Consider the following 16,061-nt stretch of genomic DNA (forward strand, 5'->3'; position numbering starts at 1 on the left):
GGAAATTGACTTTGGACCTTAAAAATTACCTTAACAATTTATTAATTGTTACAATACCTTAACAATTTATTAATAATACTCTATTCATACAAAGTTCGCATAACATTTACAAGGCGTGTTTTTTAATTAAGGTCCGTTTTATTCCGGTGACAGCTTAAGTTAGATATTCGTTTCTGAGATATATAATGTAACATAACCTAATCCAACCTAGCCTAACCATAACTTTTACCATCCAATCTTGCATAAGACAGAAAAAGCTGACCCGCGAACTTCAGACATTCCCCGGTGAACGTCGACACTAACCAAATTTAGGACAACCACAGTAACATAATCATTAAAAAATCGAATATGCCCCCCCCGTATAATTTCATGAACTAGTGCCCTTAAAAACAAACTTATTTTATTTAAAAGGCACCTGTTTCCCATTTATAAGCCTGACGAGACGACTGAATTGTGCTAATTAGGAAATGAACCTTGGGAAACAAGAGTATCACCACGCACGTTGCAATACTTGTTTTACATTCATGATGTAGGCTAGGCACAACTTGGCGACGTCAAAACTCCAAGGAAATAATAAAGTTTACTGATAACAAACGTAGTAAGATTTGTTCAGGTCTAAGATGACTTTTCCAATTGGTTTAATTTTGCTTAGGACCCCCCCCCCTCCCACAAACCCCCCTCCCGCAAACACACACACAGTCTTAAAAGTCAGTATATCTATGGAAACCATCACCAGTATTGCCAGAGCATAATTTTCGCGTTCTGTCGGCTTTTTTAGGGGGTTACGAATTAGTTTTTTGAACCAGTGCCCTTTTAAAAGCAAATCTAAATTAAAAAAACACATTTTTGAAGTAATTTTGTTGATATATCTTTGATATCATTTCTTAGAAATATTTACACATTTGGTTTTTTGTTGCGACATCTTCTACTGAAGCTTCTAGTAACACTGACCATGAAATGAACAAAAATGGGTTCCTGACCACCTTTATGTCACAAAAATTGTCAGTTTTAGTCCCCCTTTTATTTAGATTGACACAGTTTCACCCCACAAGCTATTACCATTTTTAGAGAGACGCTAGAGAACAGAAACTTTCCAAAAGGGGACAGCACAGAAGACCAACTGTTATGCTCCTTTCAAGGAAAACTTGCAATTTTTCTGTAAAGTAAGTTGAACCTCAAAAACGACTTTAGGGTCGAAAGGATTAGATTTTTATTTTTGAAGGGAACACCAATTTGAGTTTCAAACGCTTCCGACTCCCTGCATAAGGTTCCTTTACAGCCTCTTCTAATCGTACGGTTTACCCCTTGCAAGCCGTCTGGCAGACCACAAACCTGACATGATCGTAAAAAATGTCTCTTGTAAAACCATGTCATTTTCAATCCATTGCTTGTGCCTTGTTCCCTCTGATAGCGATCTTGCTGGGCCCACCGGCGCGTGGATATGTCCCGAAGACGTTAAACTCACCCCCAGTAATGGGATAAATTGCTTGGTGACGCCGTGATGCCAAGTGGGATGATCCTCCCAGCGAGGACAACTGCGAAGAGCGGAAGACACACTCGAGGGTGTCAACGGTCCCGGCTAGAAGCAGAGAGGATTGGCTTGCCGTTGCTTCAAAAGCTAGCCAAGAAACTTTTCCGCGTCGGCTCTATAGCCTAGCTGATACTTACTGAATTTTTCATAGTTGAGTTGAGTGGATTTTGTAAGGATAATGGGTGATATTTCTCACTTGCGTTTTCTAGAGAGTAATCCTTTTAGAGTGGGAGATGTTCTTTATGATGACTTACTTCCAGAAAGTATAAATGCTGATTTTTCCCCGCAAAGAGATAGTTGTTATGTGGATGTGATTTCTTCAGGATTAGAGGTGAATGCAAGATCGTTTTGCCTCTGTCATTGGAATTGCCATGTAACTTCAATGTATTATGAAATTCTCCAGTTAATTGATAATGTGAATAGTAAATTTGCTATAATTGGCCTTTGTGAAACTTTTTAACTTCTGAGCGTGTTCTGTCGCTATATAATTTTCCAGGATACAGGCTTATTGTAAGGAATAGAGAAAGAATGGGACGTGGAGGTTTGGCAATTTTGGTTAAGGACCATTTTGTTGCTAAAATAAGGGAAGACCTATCAGTTTGGATAGAAGGTAAGGTGGAATCTCTTACTCTTGAGCTGGAAGTTGGTGGAAAAAATATATTGATTTCTGAGGTTTATAAGCCACCGAGTACAGTTTGGGAGGAGTTTGAAAATGGTTTTAGTAGTTTAATAGATGCAGTAGAATTGAGTAATCTGGAGTGAATTTGCATGGGGGATTTTAATTTTGATCTTTTAAGTTTATACAATGAATTTGGATTTTTTAAACCTTTTCTCTAGTTATGATTTTTATCCATTAGTTGGGATTCTGACTCGTGTAACAGGACAGTCAGCTACATATATTAACAGTATTTTCATGTGCTCTCAGGCATTACATGACCGTAATAATGACGATATAGTAAGTGATGCTTCCGATCGCTTTCCTATAGTAGCTCTGACTTCATATGATTATGCAATAAAGCAGAACAGGACAAAGGTTAAAAAAAGGCAACTAAAAAAAGAGAACCTACAGAAGTTTAGAGAGGAAATAAGTATCGTGTCATGGAAACCAGTTTATGAAGAATCTGAAAGTGCTTCTGTGGCATTCGATAAGTTCATGGACATATTGCAGCCAATATTTGAGAGAACTTGCCCAGTAAAGAGCATAAAGGTGAGGAAAAAGAAACCCCGAAAACCTTGGGTAACTATAGAGCTACTTGACTTAATTAGAAGGAGAAATACATTGTATTTGAGTTACTTAAATAGTAACCATAGTCAAGATCTAACTGAATTTAGACAAATCCATAATAAAGTAAATCGGCTAAGGCGGTCATGCATCCGCGAATATTATGGAGAGAAATTTAAGGAAAACAAAGGCAATACGAACACGACTTGGAATATTATAAACGAAATCGTAAATAAGAAGAAAGAGACCGAGATTCCTGCTAGTCTGATCTTTGATGGTAAATTTGTTAATGGAAATGAAGAGGTGGCTAATTTGTTTGGTGAATATTTTTCTAGGATTGGTGAACCAACAAGTGAAAATCCGTACGATGAAAATAGTTAAATTAATGAGACATTCCGTGATGAAAGAGGAGTTGGACTGTCCCTATCTGCAGATGAAACTAACGTTGAAGAATTAAAACAGATAGCCTAATAAGGATATGTAAAATCAAGTTCTTCAGGGAATGATGGAATTAATCTGAAAGTGTTCAAGCATGTTATGGTATATTTGTTGCCTTGTATTGTTTATTTGATTAACCTTTCTTTGAAGAAAGGTGAATTTCCTACTCGTCTGAAAGAGGCTAAAGTTATTCCGCTTCACAAAGGGAGTTCAAAAACTGATCCGTGTAATTGGAGGCCGATTTCAATATTGCCCCTATTTGCTAAGCTGTATGAAAAAGTGATGCATCGACGACTTTATAACCATCTGACTACTTACGGTTTTCTTAGTGATACCCAGTTTGGATTCAGGAGAAACCACTCTGCAATACATGCAGTCCAGCACCTAACAGATTTCATCAATGGTGCTCTCGAAAAAAGTGTACTGGTACTTTCAGTATTTATAGACTTTAGAAAGGCTTTTGATACGGTGGTTCATAAAATTTTATTAAATAGGCTAAGCCGCTTAGGGATCCAAGGGGTTATTCTGAAATGGTTTGAATCTTATCTTAACCAGCGTATTATTCGAGTCTCTATTAAAAATTCTATTTCAAAAACTTTTATCGTTAATTCTGGTGTGCCTCAGGCTTCAGTGCTTGGCCCACTTCTTTATCTAATTTGCATTGATACCATGCGTTTTTATATATCAGAGTGCACTTATAACGTCTTTTGCTGATGACACGGTGCTTACGATTACATCTACTTGTCTGAACCAATTAATTGAGAAGACAAATAAGGCCCTCGCTGAATTGATAAGTTTTACAAATTCTAGTTATTTGGCAGTGAATATTTCAAAAACAAATTTCGTGACATTTTGTAGAAATGGAGTTTCATGTGTTTTAGATAATAAAATTGTTTTTAACGGTGAATTTTTAAAGCATGTAAATAGTGTTAAATATTTGGGCTTTAGTCTTGATTTTAATTTAAGTTGGAAATCACATTGCGATCTTGTGGCAGTTAAGATTTTAAGAGGGTTGAGTGTGATAAGAAGACTGAAAAATCAACTACCGTCCAATGTTTTACTTTTACTTTATCATTCTATTGTTAGCCCTTATTTATCATATGGTTGTATGCTATGGACTAGTAGTTTTATTTCAAGTTTTAGAAAGGTCCAAATTTTACAGAATAAAATAGTTCGTATTTTAGGTAATTACATTCAGTTTGAAAATAGCACGTTGAATTGCTTTACAAGTTTGAAAATTTTCAGTATTTATCAGTTGTGGGATTACCAGTTAGCAATTTTTATTTATTAATGTTTGAATAAGTATTCACCAGAGGTATTTTGGGAAATTTTTAAAGCCAATTCCTCTTACCACGGTTATGAAACTAGACATGCGAGTGACCTTGCATTTGAGCTCCGGAAAACTCAACTTAATGCGTTTCTGCCTCGTTTTGCGGGACCGGGGGTGTGGAATTCCTTCCCGGATGCTATTAGAGAAGTTGATAATGTAAGCCAGCTAAAGAGTAGATTGATGCGTTACCTTTTGGGTTATAATCTCAATGATTAGATTTTTGAATTTGATTGTTTGGTATGAAAATTGTTTGGACAGATAATGGTCGCATCTTCGCGAAATTACCCAGCCAAAGCACACGGAGTCGGCTCTATAGTCTAGCTGATACATATTGATTTTGTCATAGTTGATTTAGTTAGATGTATATCTCTCTCTTTTTTACTTTTTTTTTTTTCTTTTTTTTTTTTTTGAGTGTATGTTTTAAGGATGATATGTGATATTTCTCACTTGCGATTACTAGAGTGTAATCCTTTTAGAGTAGGATATGTCCTATATGTTGATTTAGTTCAAGTGCTGATTTTTCCCCGTAAAGAGATAGTTTTTATGTGGACGTACAGCATTATAATAATGCATTTGCAGCCATCGTAAACAAACCTTCGGGTTTTTGTATATGGCTGCTGTAAATTTGTTTGTATTTTTTTATGTTAAATAAATTAATTTGAAATTTTTAATTTTTCTTAAGAAGAAGCTTGTGCCTTGTCTACGCCTCCTACATTTAGACGAAATGATATTCATATCTGACGCTAGCTGAAGGGGTTTCCTACTTTCCGCCAGCTGAAATATATCTCTGACCGCTACTTGTGTCATCAATCATGGCACACCCCACCGCTGGTGATATAGGGTTGCCAAAGGGGATTTTTACTTTTTTTCTTCTTTTTTTTACACGTCTTCCCCTTGAGTGACATCTGGAAACTTTTAGGTCTAAAAAGGCCACGTTTTTAAAACATGTAAAACATGAACACTTTTTTTCAACCAAACATTTTTAATTTTGTTTTTTTGCCTTTAGGCACGAAAACCTTCAGATGCTTTTTTTCACGTTTTTCTCTTATAACAGCTAGAGGTTTTTCTCGTTTTAGCGTCTTGCTCATTTTCTTTACTTTTTATAGCGTCTTGCTCATTTTCGTTGGTGCCGGAGAGGCACCAACGAAGTATCCTTCAAAAGTATCCAACACCAAAAGTATGTTTCTTTTACTCATGTTGAAACTTCAGCCCCAAAAAGGTTTTGGCAGCCTTAGCGTAGTAAACTTCAACTTCTACCAAAGTGGAAAACCACATCACGCTAGCTAAGAGGTCCAAGACAGAAAGGCTTTTTTGCATTGCTTGCTTCTTCCTGTCAGCCATTAGAGAAATTTTGACTAAAGGAGAAAAGCCTTTATCTCTTTTCAAACACATTTCAGACTTGTAGATAGCTTCTGTCAAACTTTCATTTTTACCCCAACTTGATCCATGAACAGCAAAGCCACTTCCCCATTGCCAGCCCGTCAAGAATATGCTTACGGAATAGATGAACAAATAGAAAAGAGGACAGGGGTTGACAAGGATAAGAACTGAGCAGTCATCCTCTTCCAAAATTTTGACTTTAGTTTTTTGTCATCTTCTATAACTCAACCTTCCAGAGGCGAGAGTACGAATCACGCCCATAAACAAGAAAGCCAGGGGGTTCAAAATTTAAAATAGTAACGTTAATGTTGTTATCGTCTTTTGAAATTAAGCCTTCCACATGTCAAAGTATTATCGGGCTTGTATTGAATAAAGCCTTAGGGCAAGTCCCCTTGAAATCTCGAATTTTTACTATTTCTTTAGAATATCTCAAATTTTCCAGGATTTAATCAGTACACATATAGTACATTATACATCGACCGTCGTAAATCTGAGTGAATTGATTGCTGTAGTTTGAGAAAGTAAAAAACAAAATCCTAGAGAATTACCCATAAATGGATTGAATATGTATCTAGGGAAGAAAAGGGATAAGAGAAGGGACAAAACGTTTCAAAAATTACAATATTTTTAATCTTACTATAGGGAAAGAGAGAGGGGGATGTCAAAATGCAGTTTCTGTCTCATATTTTGTTCCCATTAGAGTTTGAAAATATATAGGCTAAACTAGCAACTGATTTATCAGACATTTCGTGGTAGCGAACTTTAAATAAGGAGCGACTCGGCTCAGTAGTAATCGAAACTCTACAAAACGGAAATTAACAGTTCTAGTGCCCTTCTTGTGTAACCGAAAAGATCATAGCGCTACTAGCTCCCCCAAAGTCGTTCGATCAAGGTTTTCAGATAACCATTTTGCTAAGTATATTTGAAAGGTCCAATAACTATGCCTTTGGATATCAAATTCCCCCCATAGCCCCTGGGGAAAGGTCTGTAAGTTATGAATTTCGCCCATTGTTTACGCATAGAATTTTTTATTGGGAAGAATAGACAGTTTTTAAAGGGGGGGGGGATTTTCTGCTAGAGGAATTTTCAACGGGAGGAATTGTCCGTGGGGGAGGGATGTTTCCGGGCGGTGAACTTTTCAGGGAAATCTTACACAGGGGAATGTGCAAGAATTCCTATACGAAATTCTTTTGATTTCTCTTACTTTCTCTTTGATGACTCAATTTTATATGTGGAGATGTTAAGGGTAATTATCCGGAGGAAATTTTCACCGGGCTGGAATTGTCTAGAGGATCTTTCGGTGGGGGAATTTTCTAGGGGAGAAATTCTCTATGGGGCTGATTTCTGGTGGGGGTGGGTATTTTATGTGGGAAGGGCTTTCCATTTAGGGATTCTACGAGGGATTTAACATTAGCTGCAACCTAGCAAAGAGTGAACCAAAGCCCATAGTAATCAAAAGTAAAAAAAAACGTGTTTGATAGTTATGATACAAATTCTAAAACTAGTCTATAGCCCTAATACTATCAAAATGTCTTATCTTCCGATTTAACGACAAACTAATCATGATATTTCATTTTCTGAGCCAATCCTTGGACTGATACACTATGCAGAAGTGATACCAAATTAAACGAAAAAAAAGCAATAATCCTAAAATGGATCATGTCTTACTGTAAAAAGTGTCCTTAATCGGTTTGCTTTTACTGTACCAACATTCCCATATATTTTGGCAATTTTAGTAATACTCTAGTTTTCCATATTTCTAAAAACATATGGACATACAATTAGTTGGTTTATTTTTACTAGTCTTATTGATATACGTTATATTTTAAGTTTCAACTTCGTTCTTTATTTCCTTCAGAAAAATTTTGTTTTTTTAAATTATAACGTTAAGAAGTTGAAAATTACCGTAAATTCCAATAGTTGGCGCCAATATATTTAGACAATCAGTCAAGTTTTATTAGTTTGATATACCCTAAATTATTATCCATGAATTCTCACTTTTAGGCATATGTTGTTGAAACTTCCAGAACATCATTTGTTTATCATATCATAGTTCAAAATATTGCTTTTGCTAATTACACAGGTTGCTTCAAGAATTGTCAAATGAAACTCAGAGAGGAAAGAAGCTAACAAAATGAAAAATAAAATCAAAAGCGGGTGAAAAAACGAGGATTTTATCAGCCAGTGGCAAACCATGAAGAAGACTTGTCTATGTTCATTGTCTATTTACTTCAAGAATTGGTCATGAACATTGTAAAATAACATAAATGAAAGGCACAAATAACATAAACTTTTATCCGCAATCATCATAAGACACTTAAATGAATCACTACATTAAGCTGATAATAGTATTTAACACTTGGAAAAACGGTCATTGAAAAAAAAAACACTTACCACCTGGAAAAAAACAGTTAAATGAAACATTACATTTACTTTATACTGGATATTTTTTTTTTAGTTAACAAAATTTCCAGATAACTCGATATTCTCTAATTTTTTAGTTGCCATGTCAAAAAAGAATTGTTTTCTGCCTTCAAACTGTCCAACTACTTTAACCCCCCCCCCTTATGTGTACATATATAGCCCAAATTATATATTTGCCATATATTCTGTCACTTGTCTTTGTCTTGTCTCGCGCTAGGCTGAAAAATACTGACGAAGAAACCGGTTTGTTCTCGAGTTTTACATAGCGTAAACTTGAGTGAGTTGCCCATTATACACAAGTACCAAAACTCCTTTCCCCTATGAAAATTAAAAAAAAAAATATCAAATTTGGAAAGCCTTCTTTTCCACGGGAGGGGGGTATTTACCGGGGGAGCAAAGCATTTGGATAGTTTGAAGTCAGAAAATAATTCTTGCAAGGTATATAGCCAAAAAACAATTACAGAAGAATAGCGAAGTATCTGGAAATTTTGCCAGCGAGGTATCTGGAAAAAATAGATTCTTCAGGTAAGAGGAGCTTATGATATTTTGCCTTTTGATAATTTCTATTTCATTGGTATAATTCTCTGAATAGAATAAAAGCATTGTAAGTAACAGGAAAATGATCGTACCATAATAGATAGATCCTAAGAAAATACAAATACAAATTAAAACTCAAGTAAAACTAAATGAAATTGTTGCAGATGAAGTATTGGTACCGCCCTCTAAAGGCCAAATTGTAATTATGCTACACTGAAAATGTTTAGTATTTTAAGTGGTTTCTGAAGCAAAATATTGCTTCAACAAGCTACAGAGGCTGCTTTAAGATTTGCCATTGCTCATTCAAAAAGTTTTTTTATTTTTGGCAAAATATTGCTTCAACAAGCTACAGAGGCTCTTTAAGATTAGCCATTGTTCATTCAAAAAGTTTTTTATTTTAGAAACCATTGTCTATATGTTTGCATGAAAGATAAATGAAGATGTTTATTTTTTCTCGAAAATGTTTCTCGTAATAATTGTTTCTCGAAATAATTAATTTCATTATTTTTCTCGAAAATGTTTAGTATTTTCAGTGCTTGTTGAAGCAAAATATTGCTTCAACAAGCTACAGAGGCTGCTTTAAGATTTGCCATTGTTCATTCAAAAAAATTTTTATTTTAGAAACCATTGTCTATATGTTTGCATGAAATATAAATGAAGATTTTCCGACCGACGAAGTGCGTTTTTAAATTCATGATTAGAATAATTAAATCGTAGGGTCAGAAATATAATTTTTCTAAAAATAGTATTTTTTCTATCGCGCAACAATTATTATAATCCACTATATTGTTTATAGTCTCGATTCATTTTTCTTGTCTTCTGTTAATGTTTAGAAAAATAAAAGACTATGGTGAATATAAAATGGACTTCTTGAAACACTAATCTTTTTGTGAAACTCAATTTTCGAAATACAAATTTGATGTCCTTATTAAGATATTTTTTGTCCAGTGTATTTAATAATAAATTTTCATGTCAGTTAAAGAAAAGTATTTTTGGTCCATTTAAGGTCACAAAACCTTTTTTTTATCGTTTGTTTAGCTGAATAAATCGCAACCCGATCACAGACAGAACCACTGTACATAAACAGTATACAGTAAAATCACGCCTTATTAATATTTCGCTGCTACAGTCTTGGCGCGTATAAAAGCTCCGCCCACATTCTCGTACGTCCTCGTTTATTGTACCGCTGATGGCATATCCAATGAGAACCCTGGAACACATGTTTTCACAGAAACTTTCTCAAAATACCTTTGAAACCGATTCGAGACTTTGCAAACTACTTGTAATTTGTAGAAAAATCTAATAATAACATTACAATACTAATTACCGATTTTTATATATGTATTACTACAAATTAATTTAAAATTAAATTCTTAAAAATTTAGTGTTACTTGATGCCAAGTTTCGCGTTCAAGAGAAATCTGTCTTTACTACCAGGGAAAAAACCTAGTGTCGCTTATGTTTTAACAATATCTGGAGCACATGCATCTCGGTCCGGCTTTGTATAATGGTTGAGTTACAGTAACAGTAGAAAAGTGTAAAGAATATAGCACAGGACCTTACCGTCCATACCGGCAGAGCTGATCTTCGTTTCAAGGTCCTTAACAGAGAAAGTATAATGGGTGCAGGCGGGGGCAACCATCCTGTAAAAAAATTCCTCATTTTTGTTGAATTTGAAAAAAAATGAAAAATTCCACATTTTTGTACGTAGGAGCTTGAAATCTATACAATCGAGTTCTTTGTTCTTTTTTTAATCTAATGGTTGGATTTTCATTAAGATCACTTGATGTTTTAGGGGTGTTTCCCCAGAAGTGCATACAGGATTTTTGCTCCGGGGGGGGGGGTACACAAAAAACCTCAAAACGCATACAAAATTTGTTTATGTCCATTTTTGTTGTGTTTTTACGATTCAAACATACATTTAGGGGGGTGGGGGTTCAAACAGGGTAACCTCCGGATGCGGCCTTGTGTTTCCCCCTTTTTCAAAAATTGGATGAATTTCCTCAGGCTCGTAAAATTTGATGGGTAACATTAAATCTGAGGAATTTTACTACTACTACTACTAACTAACCGCAGCACCAAGCCACCTGAGACCAACACAGCTACGTATGCTCCACATCCATCCCAATCTATTCAAAGCCTTCTTTTTACACATTCCTAGAATTTTACCATTTCCTTTAGATCTTTCTTTATGAAGTCCTCCCATACCAGATAAGGATGACCTGCTTTCCGTTTAGCCCTAAACGGTTGGCCAAAAAGGACAATCTTCAGCAATCTGTCATCCTTCATTCGCACAGCGTGCCCTAGCCATCTCAACCTTTCCTTCATTATATTCTTAGAGAGTGGTATTGAACCCCATTTTTCGTACAGCCTACCATTTGAAATACGGTCAGTCAGCTGGGTACCCAGAACAATCCTTAGTAAGTATATCTGGAAAACATCTAGCAAATCTTCATCCGCTTTTCGGAGCGCCCATGCTTCAGAACCATATTTGACCACTGTCATCAATGTACTTTTCAATAGTCTAATCTTGGTTTCCAGACTTATCTTCCTGTTCTTCCAAACTTTTTTAACTGTGAAAAAACATACTGAGCCTTGGCTATTCTACTTTTAACATCTTAAATGCTCCCACTGTCTTTACTAATAATGATACCAAGGTAAGTGAAGCTTACCTTGGTAAATTTTTTCGTTACCCAACGTCATCTTTTCATCTTCACTTATTCCTAGCCTAGTGACTTAGTCTTCCTAACATTAATTTTCAAACCTATTCTACCATCCTGAACTCTCAAAACCTCTAAAAGCTCAGTCAAAGTCCATCAGGATGATCCATATAAAGGGGATAAAACACAACCCTGCTTAACTCCTAATTTAATTCAAAACCAGCTGCTAACCTCATTTCCTACTTTAACCGCAGCAGTATTATTCTCGTACATAGCACTAACCATTTTAATGTATTTGTCTGGTATAATATAAAAGGATAAGACCTTGAGTCTTATAAAATTTAATATTTTGAATAATAACTAATATTCGATATATATATATATATATACCTCCCCTCTCATTGAAGAAACAAAATGTTCAAAAACTGAAACATTATGGAAAATGTTAAACGGTTTTTTTTAATATATTAGGCTTTGTTTTGGAAACTTGATTTTTATGATGCAAATGAAATAGACATTCATGAATCGAAATTTTCGAGAAATTGTTAGACGTAGGCTAAACATTATTAAAAAGGACAGTTGTTTTACAGAGGTAGAGCCTAATATTGAATTTTCAATCAAAATGACTGCAATAAGAATTAGTTTTGGCGCAAAGGGTGTTGGAAGGTACATTAACCAAAAACAGCCTTAGCGTGTTATTATCATGAATACATATTGAAAATATGGTGATTATCAATTTTTCATAACTTTGATAACAACTATCACTAATATATATGAAATACGAGATGCTCTTCGACTGAGAGGACCCTCGGACCCCCCCCCCCCTATCCTTGTTAAATTCACGACCAAAATGACTCGTGATGCTGTTCTACGTAATGCTAAACTGTTTAAAAGAAATAGAATTTCAGTCACCCCAGACTATACACCAGAGGAACGGGAGGCCCGAAAAGAATTAATACCCCTGATAACCCAAGCTATAAGTGAAAACAGAGCATTGAAATTGCGTGGTACAAAAATTCACATAGACAACCAGATTTTTTCTTATGATTTTAATAAAAAAAGGTCGTGGAGGCTGCAGAATTGGCAAATGGTTTGCAACCGACCGGAGTTAATAGTTCAAAAAGGGATTCTATTCCTCGTCGGGCCTACATACGATCCCCTTCAAGTGATAGAGACTCTTGTTCGGACATAGAAAGTAGTAACGCTAGCGATAGTGATGCAACTGTCTACGAAAGGCCAATGACTACTGCGGATCCTGCCACACCAGGCCGAAGCCGGCTAAACGAAGGGTCAGTAAAAGGGAAAAGAACTTTAGATTCTATTATAAGCCCCAATGATGACCACAAACAAGGGAAAAGAAATGTAAGAACGAACAGTGGCTCAAAAATGGACAAAAAAACCGAAAAACCGATGGTCACGGATGCCTCACGAAAAGCCACCATTCGTGTTTACTGGATAGGATACAAACCATATACAAAAACTGTCCTTAGTCACATGGAATATACAAGGTTTAAGAAACAAGAGAGAGTTGTGTTTAAATAATTCATTTTTTACAGCAATGGTGACGGGTTTTGTAGAGACATGGTTGTTGCCAGAGGAAGATGTTATAGTGCGTGGATACAAAGTTTTTCGAGTGGACAGGGCCAAAATCACCAAACTATAGAAACTATGGAGGAATAGTTGTAATAGTTGTAAAGAGTGACATGTTCAAAAATTTGCGTCGTCTGTCAAGTAAATCTGAAAACTTGATTTGGTTGCGCGGAAAATTTCTGGAAAAATGGTTTATTTTTGGATTTGTATATGTTTCCCCAGAAAATAGCTCATACTGTATTGAGGATACATGGTATAATATTAGAAGAAGAGTTGAGTTCAGTGAAATCTCATTACCCAAGTGATTTAGTTTTTCTAGCAGGTGATTTTAACGCATATACTTCCGTACAACAAGAATTAAATGTAGATTTTGTTTCAGCTGAAGATGACCCTTTATGTGAGATGATACCTTCACTTTACCATATCCCACGAAGTAGCAAAGATCGACAAAGAAGAATTAATTCATGGGAGAGGAAGCTGCTCGCATTGTGTGGAAGTCATGGGCTAGCGATTGGGAATGGTAGATTCTGAGAAGATGGTGATTTGGGTGAGTACACTTGTGTTTCTGGACCTTGTTTTAGCTTAATTGATTATGTATTGGTGGACACGGGACTTGAGGCTGAATCTCTTAATGTAAAAGTAATCCATCAGTCTGGATCTGATCATTTCCCACTTAAATTAGAATATGAGATGAAAGAATATGGACGTAGAAGGTCAACAATGAATCAAAATAGGATAGTGACTAAAGATAAAGGTGAAAGAAAAAACAAGCCGAAAATTCCGCCCCGGATTCATTGCGAATGGTCTAAGGAACTATGGCTATCTGTACAAGAGGCTTTTCTTAGTGAACCATTACAAGAGGAAATGAGCCAGTTAAGGAAAAAGAAAGAATACAGATTTCACCAACAGGCAGCTTTATGTAAGAGTTTTAAAGAAAGCAACAGCCAAGAGTTCTGGAATAAGTTAAAAAATATGTCATCCAATAAACAAAGAAACGATTCCCTGAAAATTCCAAGACCGGAAACATGGCCATCTTATTTTCAATCACAACAGAAAGATGCAGAGAAAACGAACAACACACTAGAGGAAAGGATAAAGCACTTTGAACCCATTACCCCAGAAGAAATCAATGATTCACTGCAAAAAATGAGAGGGGGCTCAGCACCTTGGCCAGACAGAATCCCAGTTAAGAATAAATCGATAAGGAATATCATCATCCCCGTGTTAACATAATTGTTTAACCTAATAATATCTACGACACATTGGCCACTAGCTTGGAAGACTTCACTCGTATTTCCCCTATTTAAAAATGGTAGCCCCGCCGTTCATGGAAACTATAGGCCTATAAGTCTTTTAAACAGTGGGGGAAAAATTTTGGATAAAATTTTGGACAAACGGCTTGGAAAATGGATGGAGGCGAATAGTATTCTAAATGAAGAACAAGAGAGATTCAGACCAAGATATTCGACAGTGGATCGACTATTCATTTTAAATGCAATGATACAAAAATATTCTAAAGGAAATAGTAAATTGTACGCTGCGCTTATAGACCTGCAGAAAGTGTTTGATAACGTAGATAGAATTTTGTTGTGTGAAGCTTTGATTGAAGTTGGATTACCACATCAGTTTATGAATATAATAGCTTCGATGTATTCATGGACTAAAAGTTTTGTGAAAATTCCGCAACAGGGTGTCTCTTCCTCTTTTCCTGTAAGTAAGGGAGTTTTACAGGGAAGTACTTTATCTCCAAAATTATTTTGTATATTTATTAATGATATAGTGCAATTTTTCCAACGCCAATGGGCACCAACACTTCGTCTTGGAAATTTGAATCTTTCAATGTTGCTTTTCGCAGATGACATAATTTTACTGGCTGATTCTGAGAAAAATCTACAGTCTCTAATGAATATCCTAGCAGAATATCTGCAGAAAAAGAAACTGAAGGCTAATGTATCGAAAAGCCAAATATTGATATTTAACAAAAAGCAGCCAGAGCTACCCCCCAAGTTTTTTATTTGGAAGGTCAATTTTTAAAAATAGAAGAGAGAGCAACATATTTGGACTTTACTGTAACTCGAAATGGTAAATGGACACAACATATATCAGCAACTACGACAAAAGGAAAAATGCACTTTTTGGTATTTACAGAAGCAACGTTACAACAGGAATAAGCGATCTCAGCCTTCATAAGCATATATTTATCACAAAATTTTTACCCATACTGCATTACGGGGCAGAAATTTGGGGCTACCAGACTGCACAAGGATTAGAAACTCTACAACTACGATACTACAGGCATGCATATAGGCTGAATAAAACAACTCACTCTCTAGCATTGAAAGGTGACCTAGGCATCTACAGTTTAAAAATACGAAGAAAGATACAGATGATCAAGTTTTGGCTCAAAATTCTGAATTTTTCCCGAGGAAAGACTTATTCTTGCTGCTTATAAAGATCTTCTCACCCAAAAAAGTAAAACCACTTGGACAGCACAGATCAGAAAAATGCTACAGGAAAAAGGCTTTTCAGACACGTGGAATGGAGGACAGGGACCACTGGACCAAGAAAATTTCATAAAGGAATTCCAAGCAAGATTGCATGACCAGTAAATTCAACTTTGGTGGAGACCTTTAGATAAGTCGACTAGTCTTACTTTGTATAGAGATATAAAGCGGATTTATGGACAAGAGACATATTTGAAGCTGGGATTACCTAGTAAGTATATGAAAACGTGGATTCAGCTTCGAGCCAATTGTCTACCAATACAAGGAAAATAAGTTTGGAAAAATAGAGAAGGTCCGGAAACGCAGCGTACTTGTCTAAAATGTGGTGAGATTGGTTTTGGGTTGGGTCATTTCCTCCTGCGATGCCGGCGGCTTTCTCACATAAGGGGAGAAATTTTGAAAGAGGGTAATGATCGGCTACTTCGGAGGATTTTAAGTTCAGATT

At 35.8% G+C, this 16,061-nt stretch overlaps 1 long non-coding RNA gene across 1 annotated transcript in view; it reads right to left on the minus strand.

Annotated features, from left to right (window-relative positions):
* The window catches only part of LOC148953403 (uncharacterized), a 46,916-nt gene that overhangs the window by 17,379 nt on the left and 13,476 nt on the right, over positions 1-16,061 (minus strand). Inside the window, exon 2 of the long non-coding RNA XR_016141707.1 lies at positions 10,426-10,505. This is a non-coding gene — a long non-coding RNA (uncharacterized LOC148953403). The remainder of the gene's footprint in view (positions 1-10,425; positions 10,506-16,061) is intronic.

The sequence above is a fragment of the Artemia sp. Qi Xiang Cuo genome, chromosome 4 (assembly GCF_049724085.1).
Source record: "Artemia sp. Qi Xiang Cuo chromosome 4, ASM4972408v1, whole genome shotgun sequence".
NCBI classification, from domain to species: Eukaryota; Metazoa; Arthropoda; class Branchiopoda; order Anostraca; family Artemiidae; genus Artemia; species Artemia sp. Qi Xiang Cuo.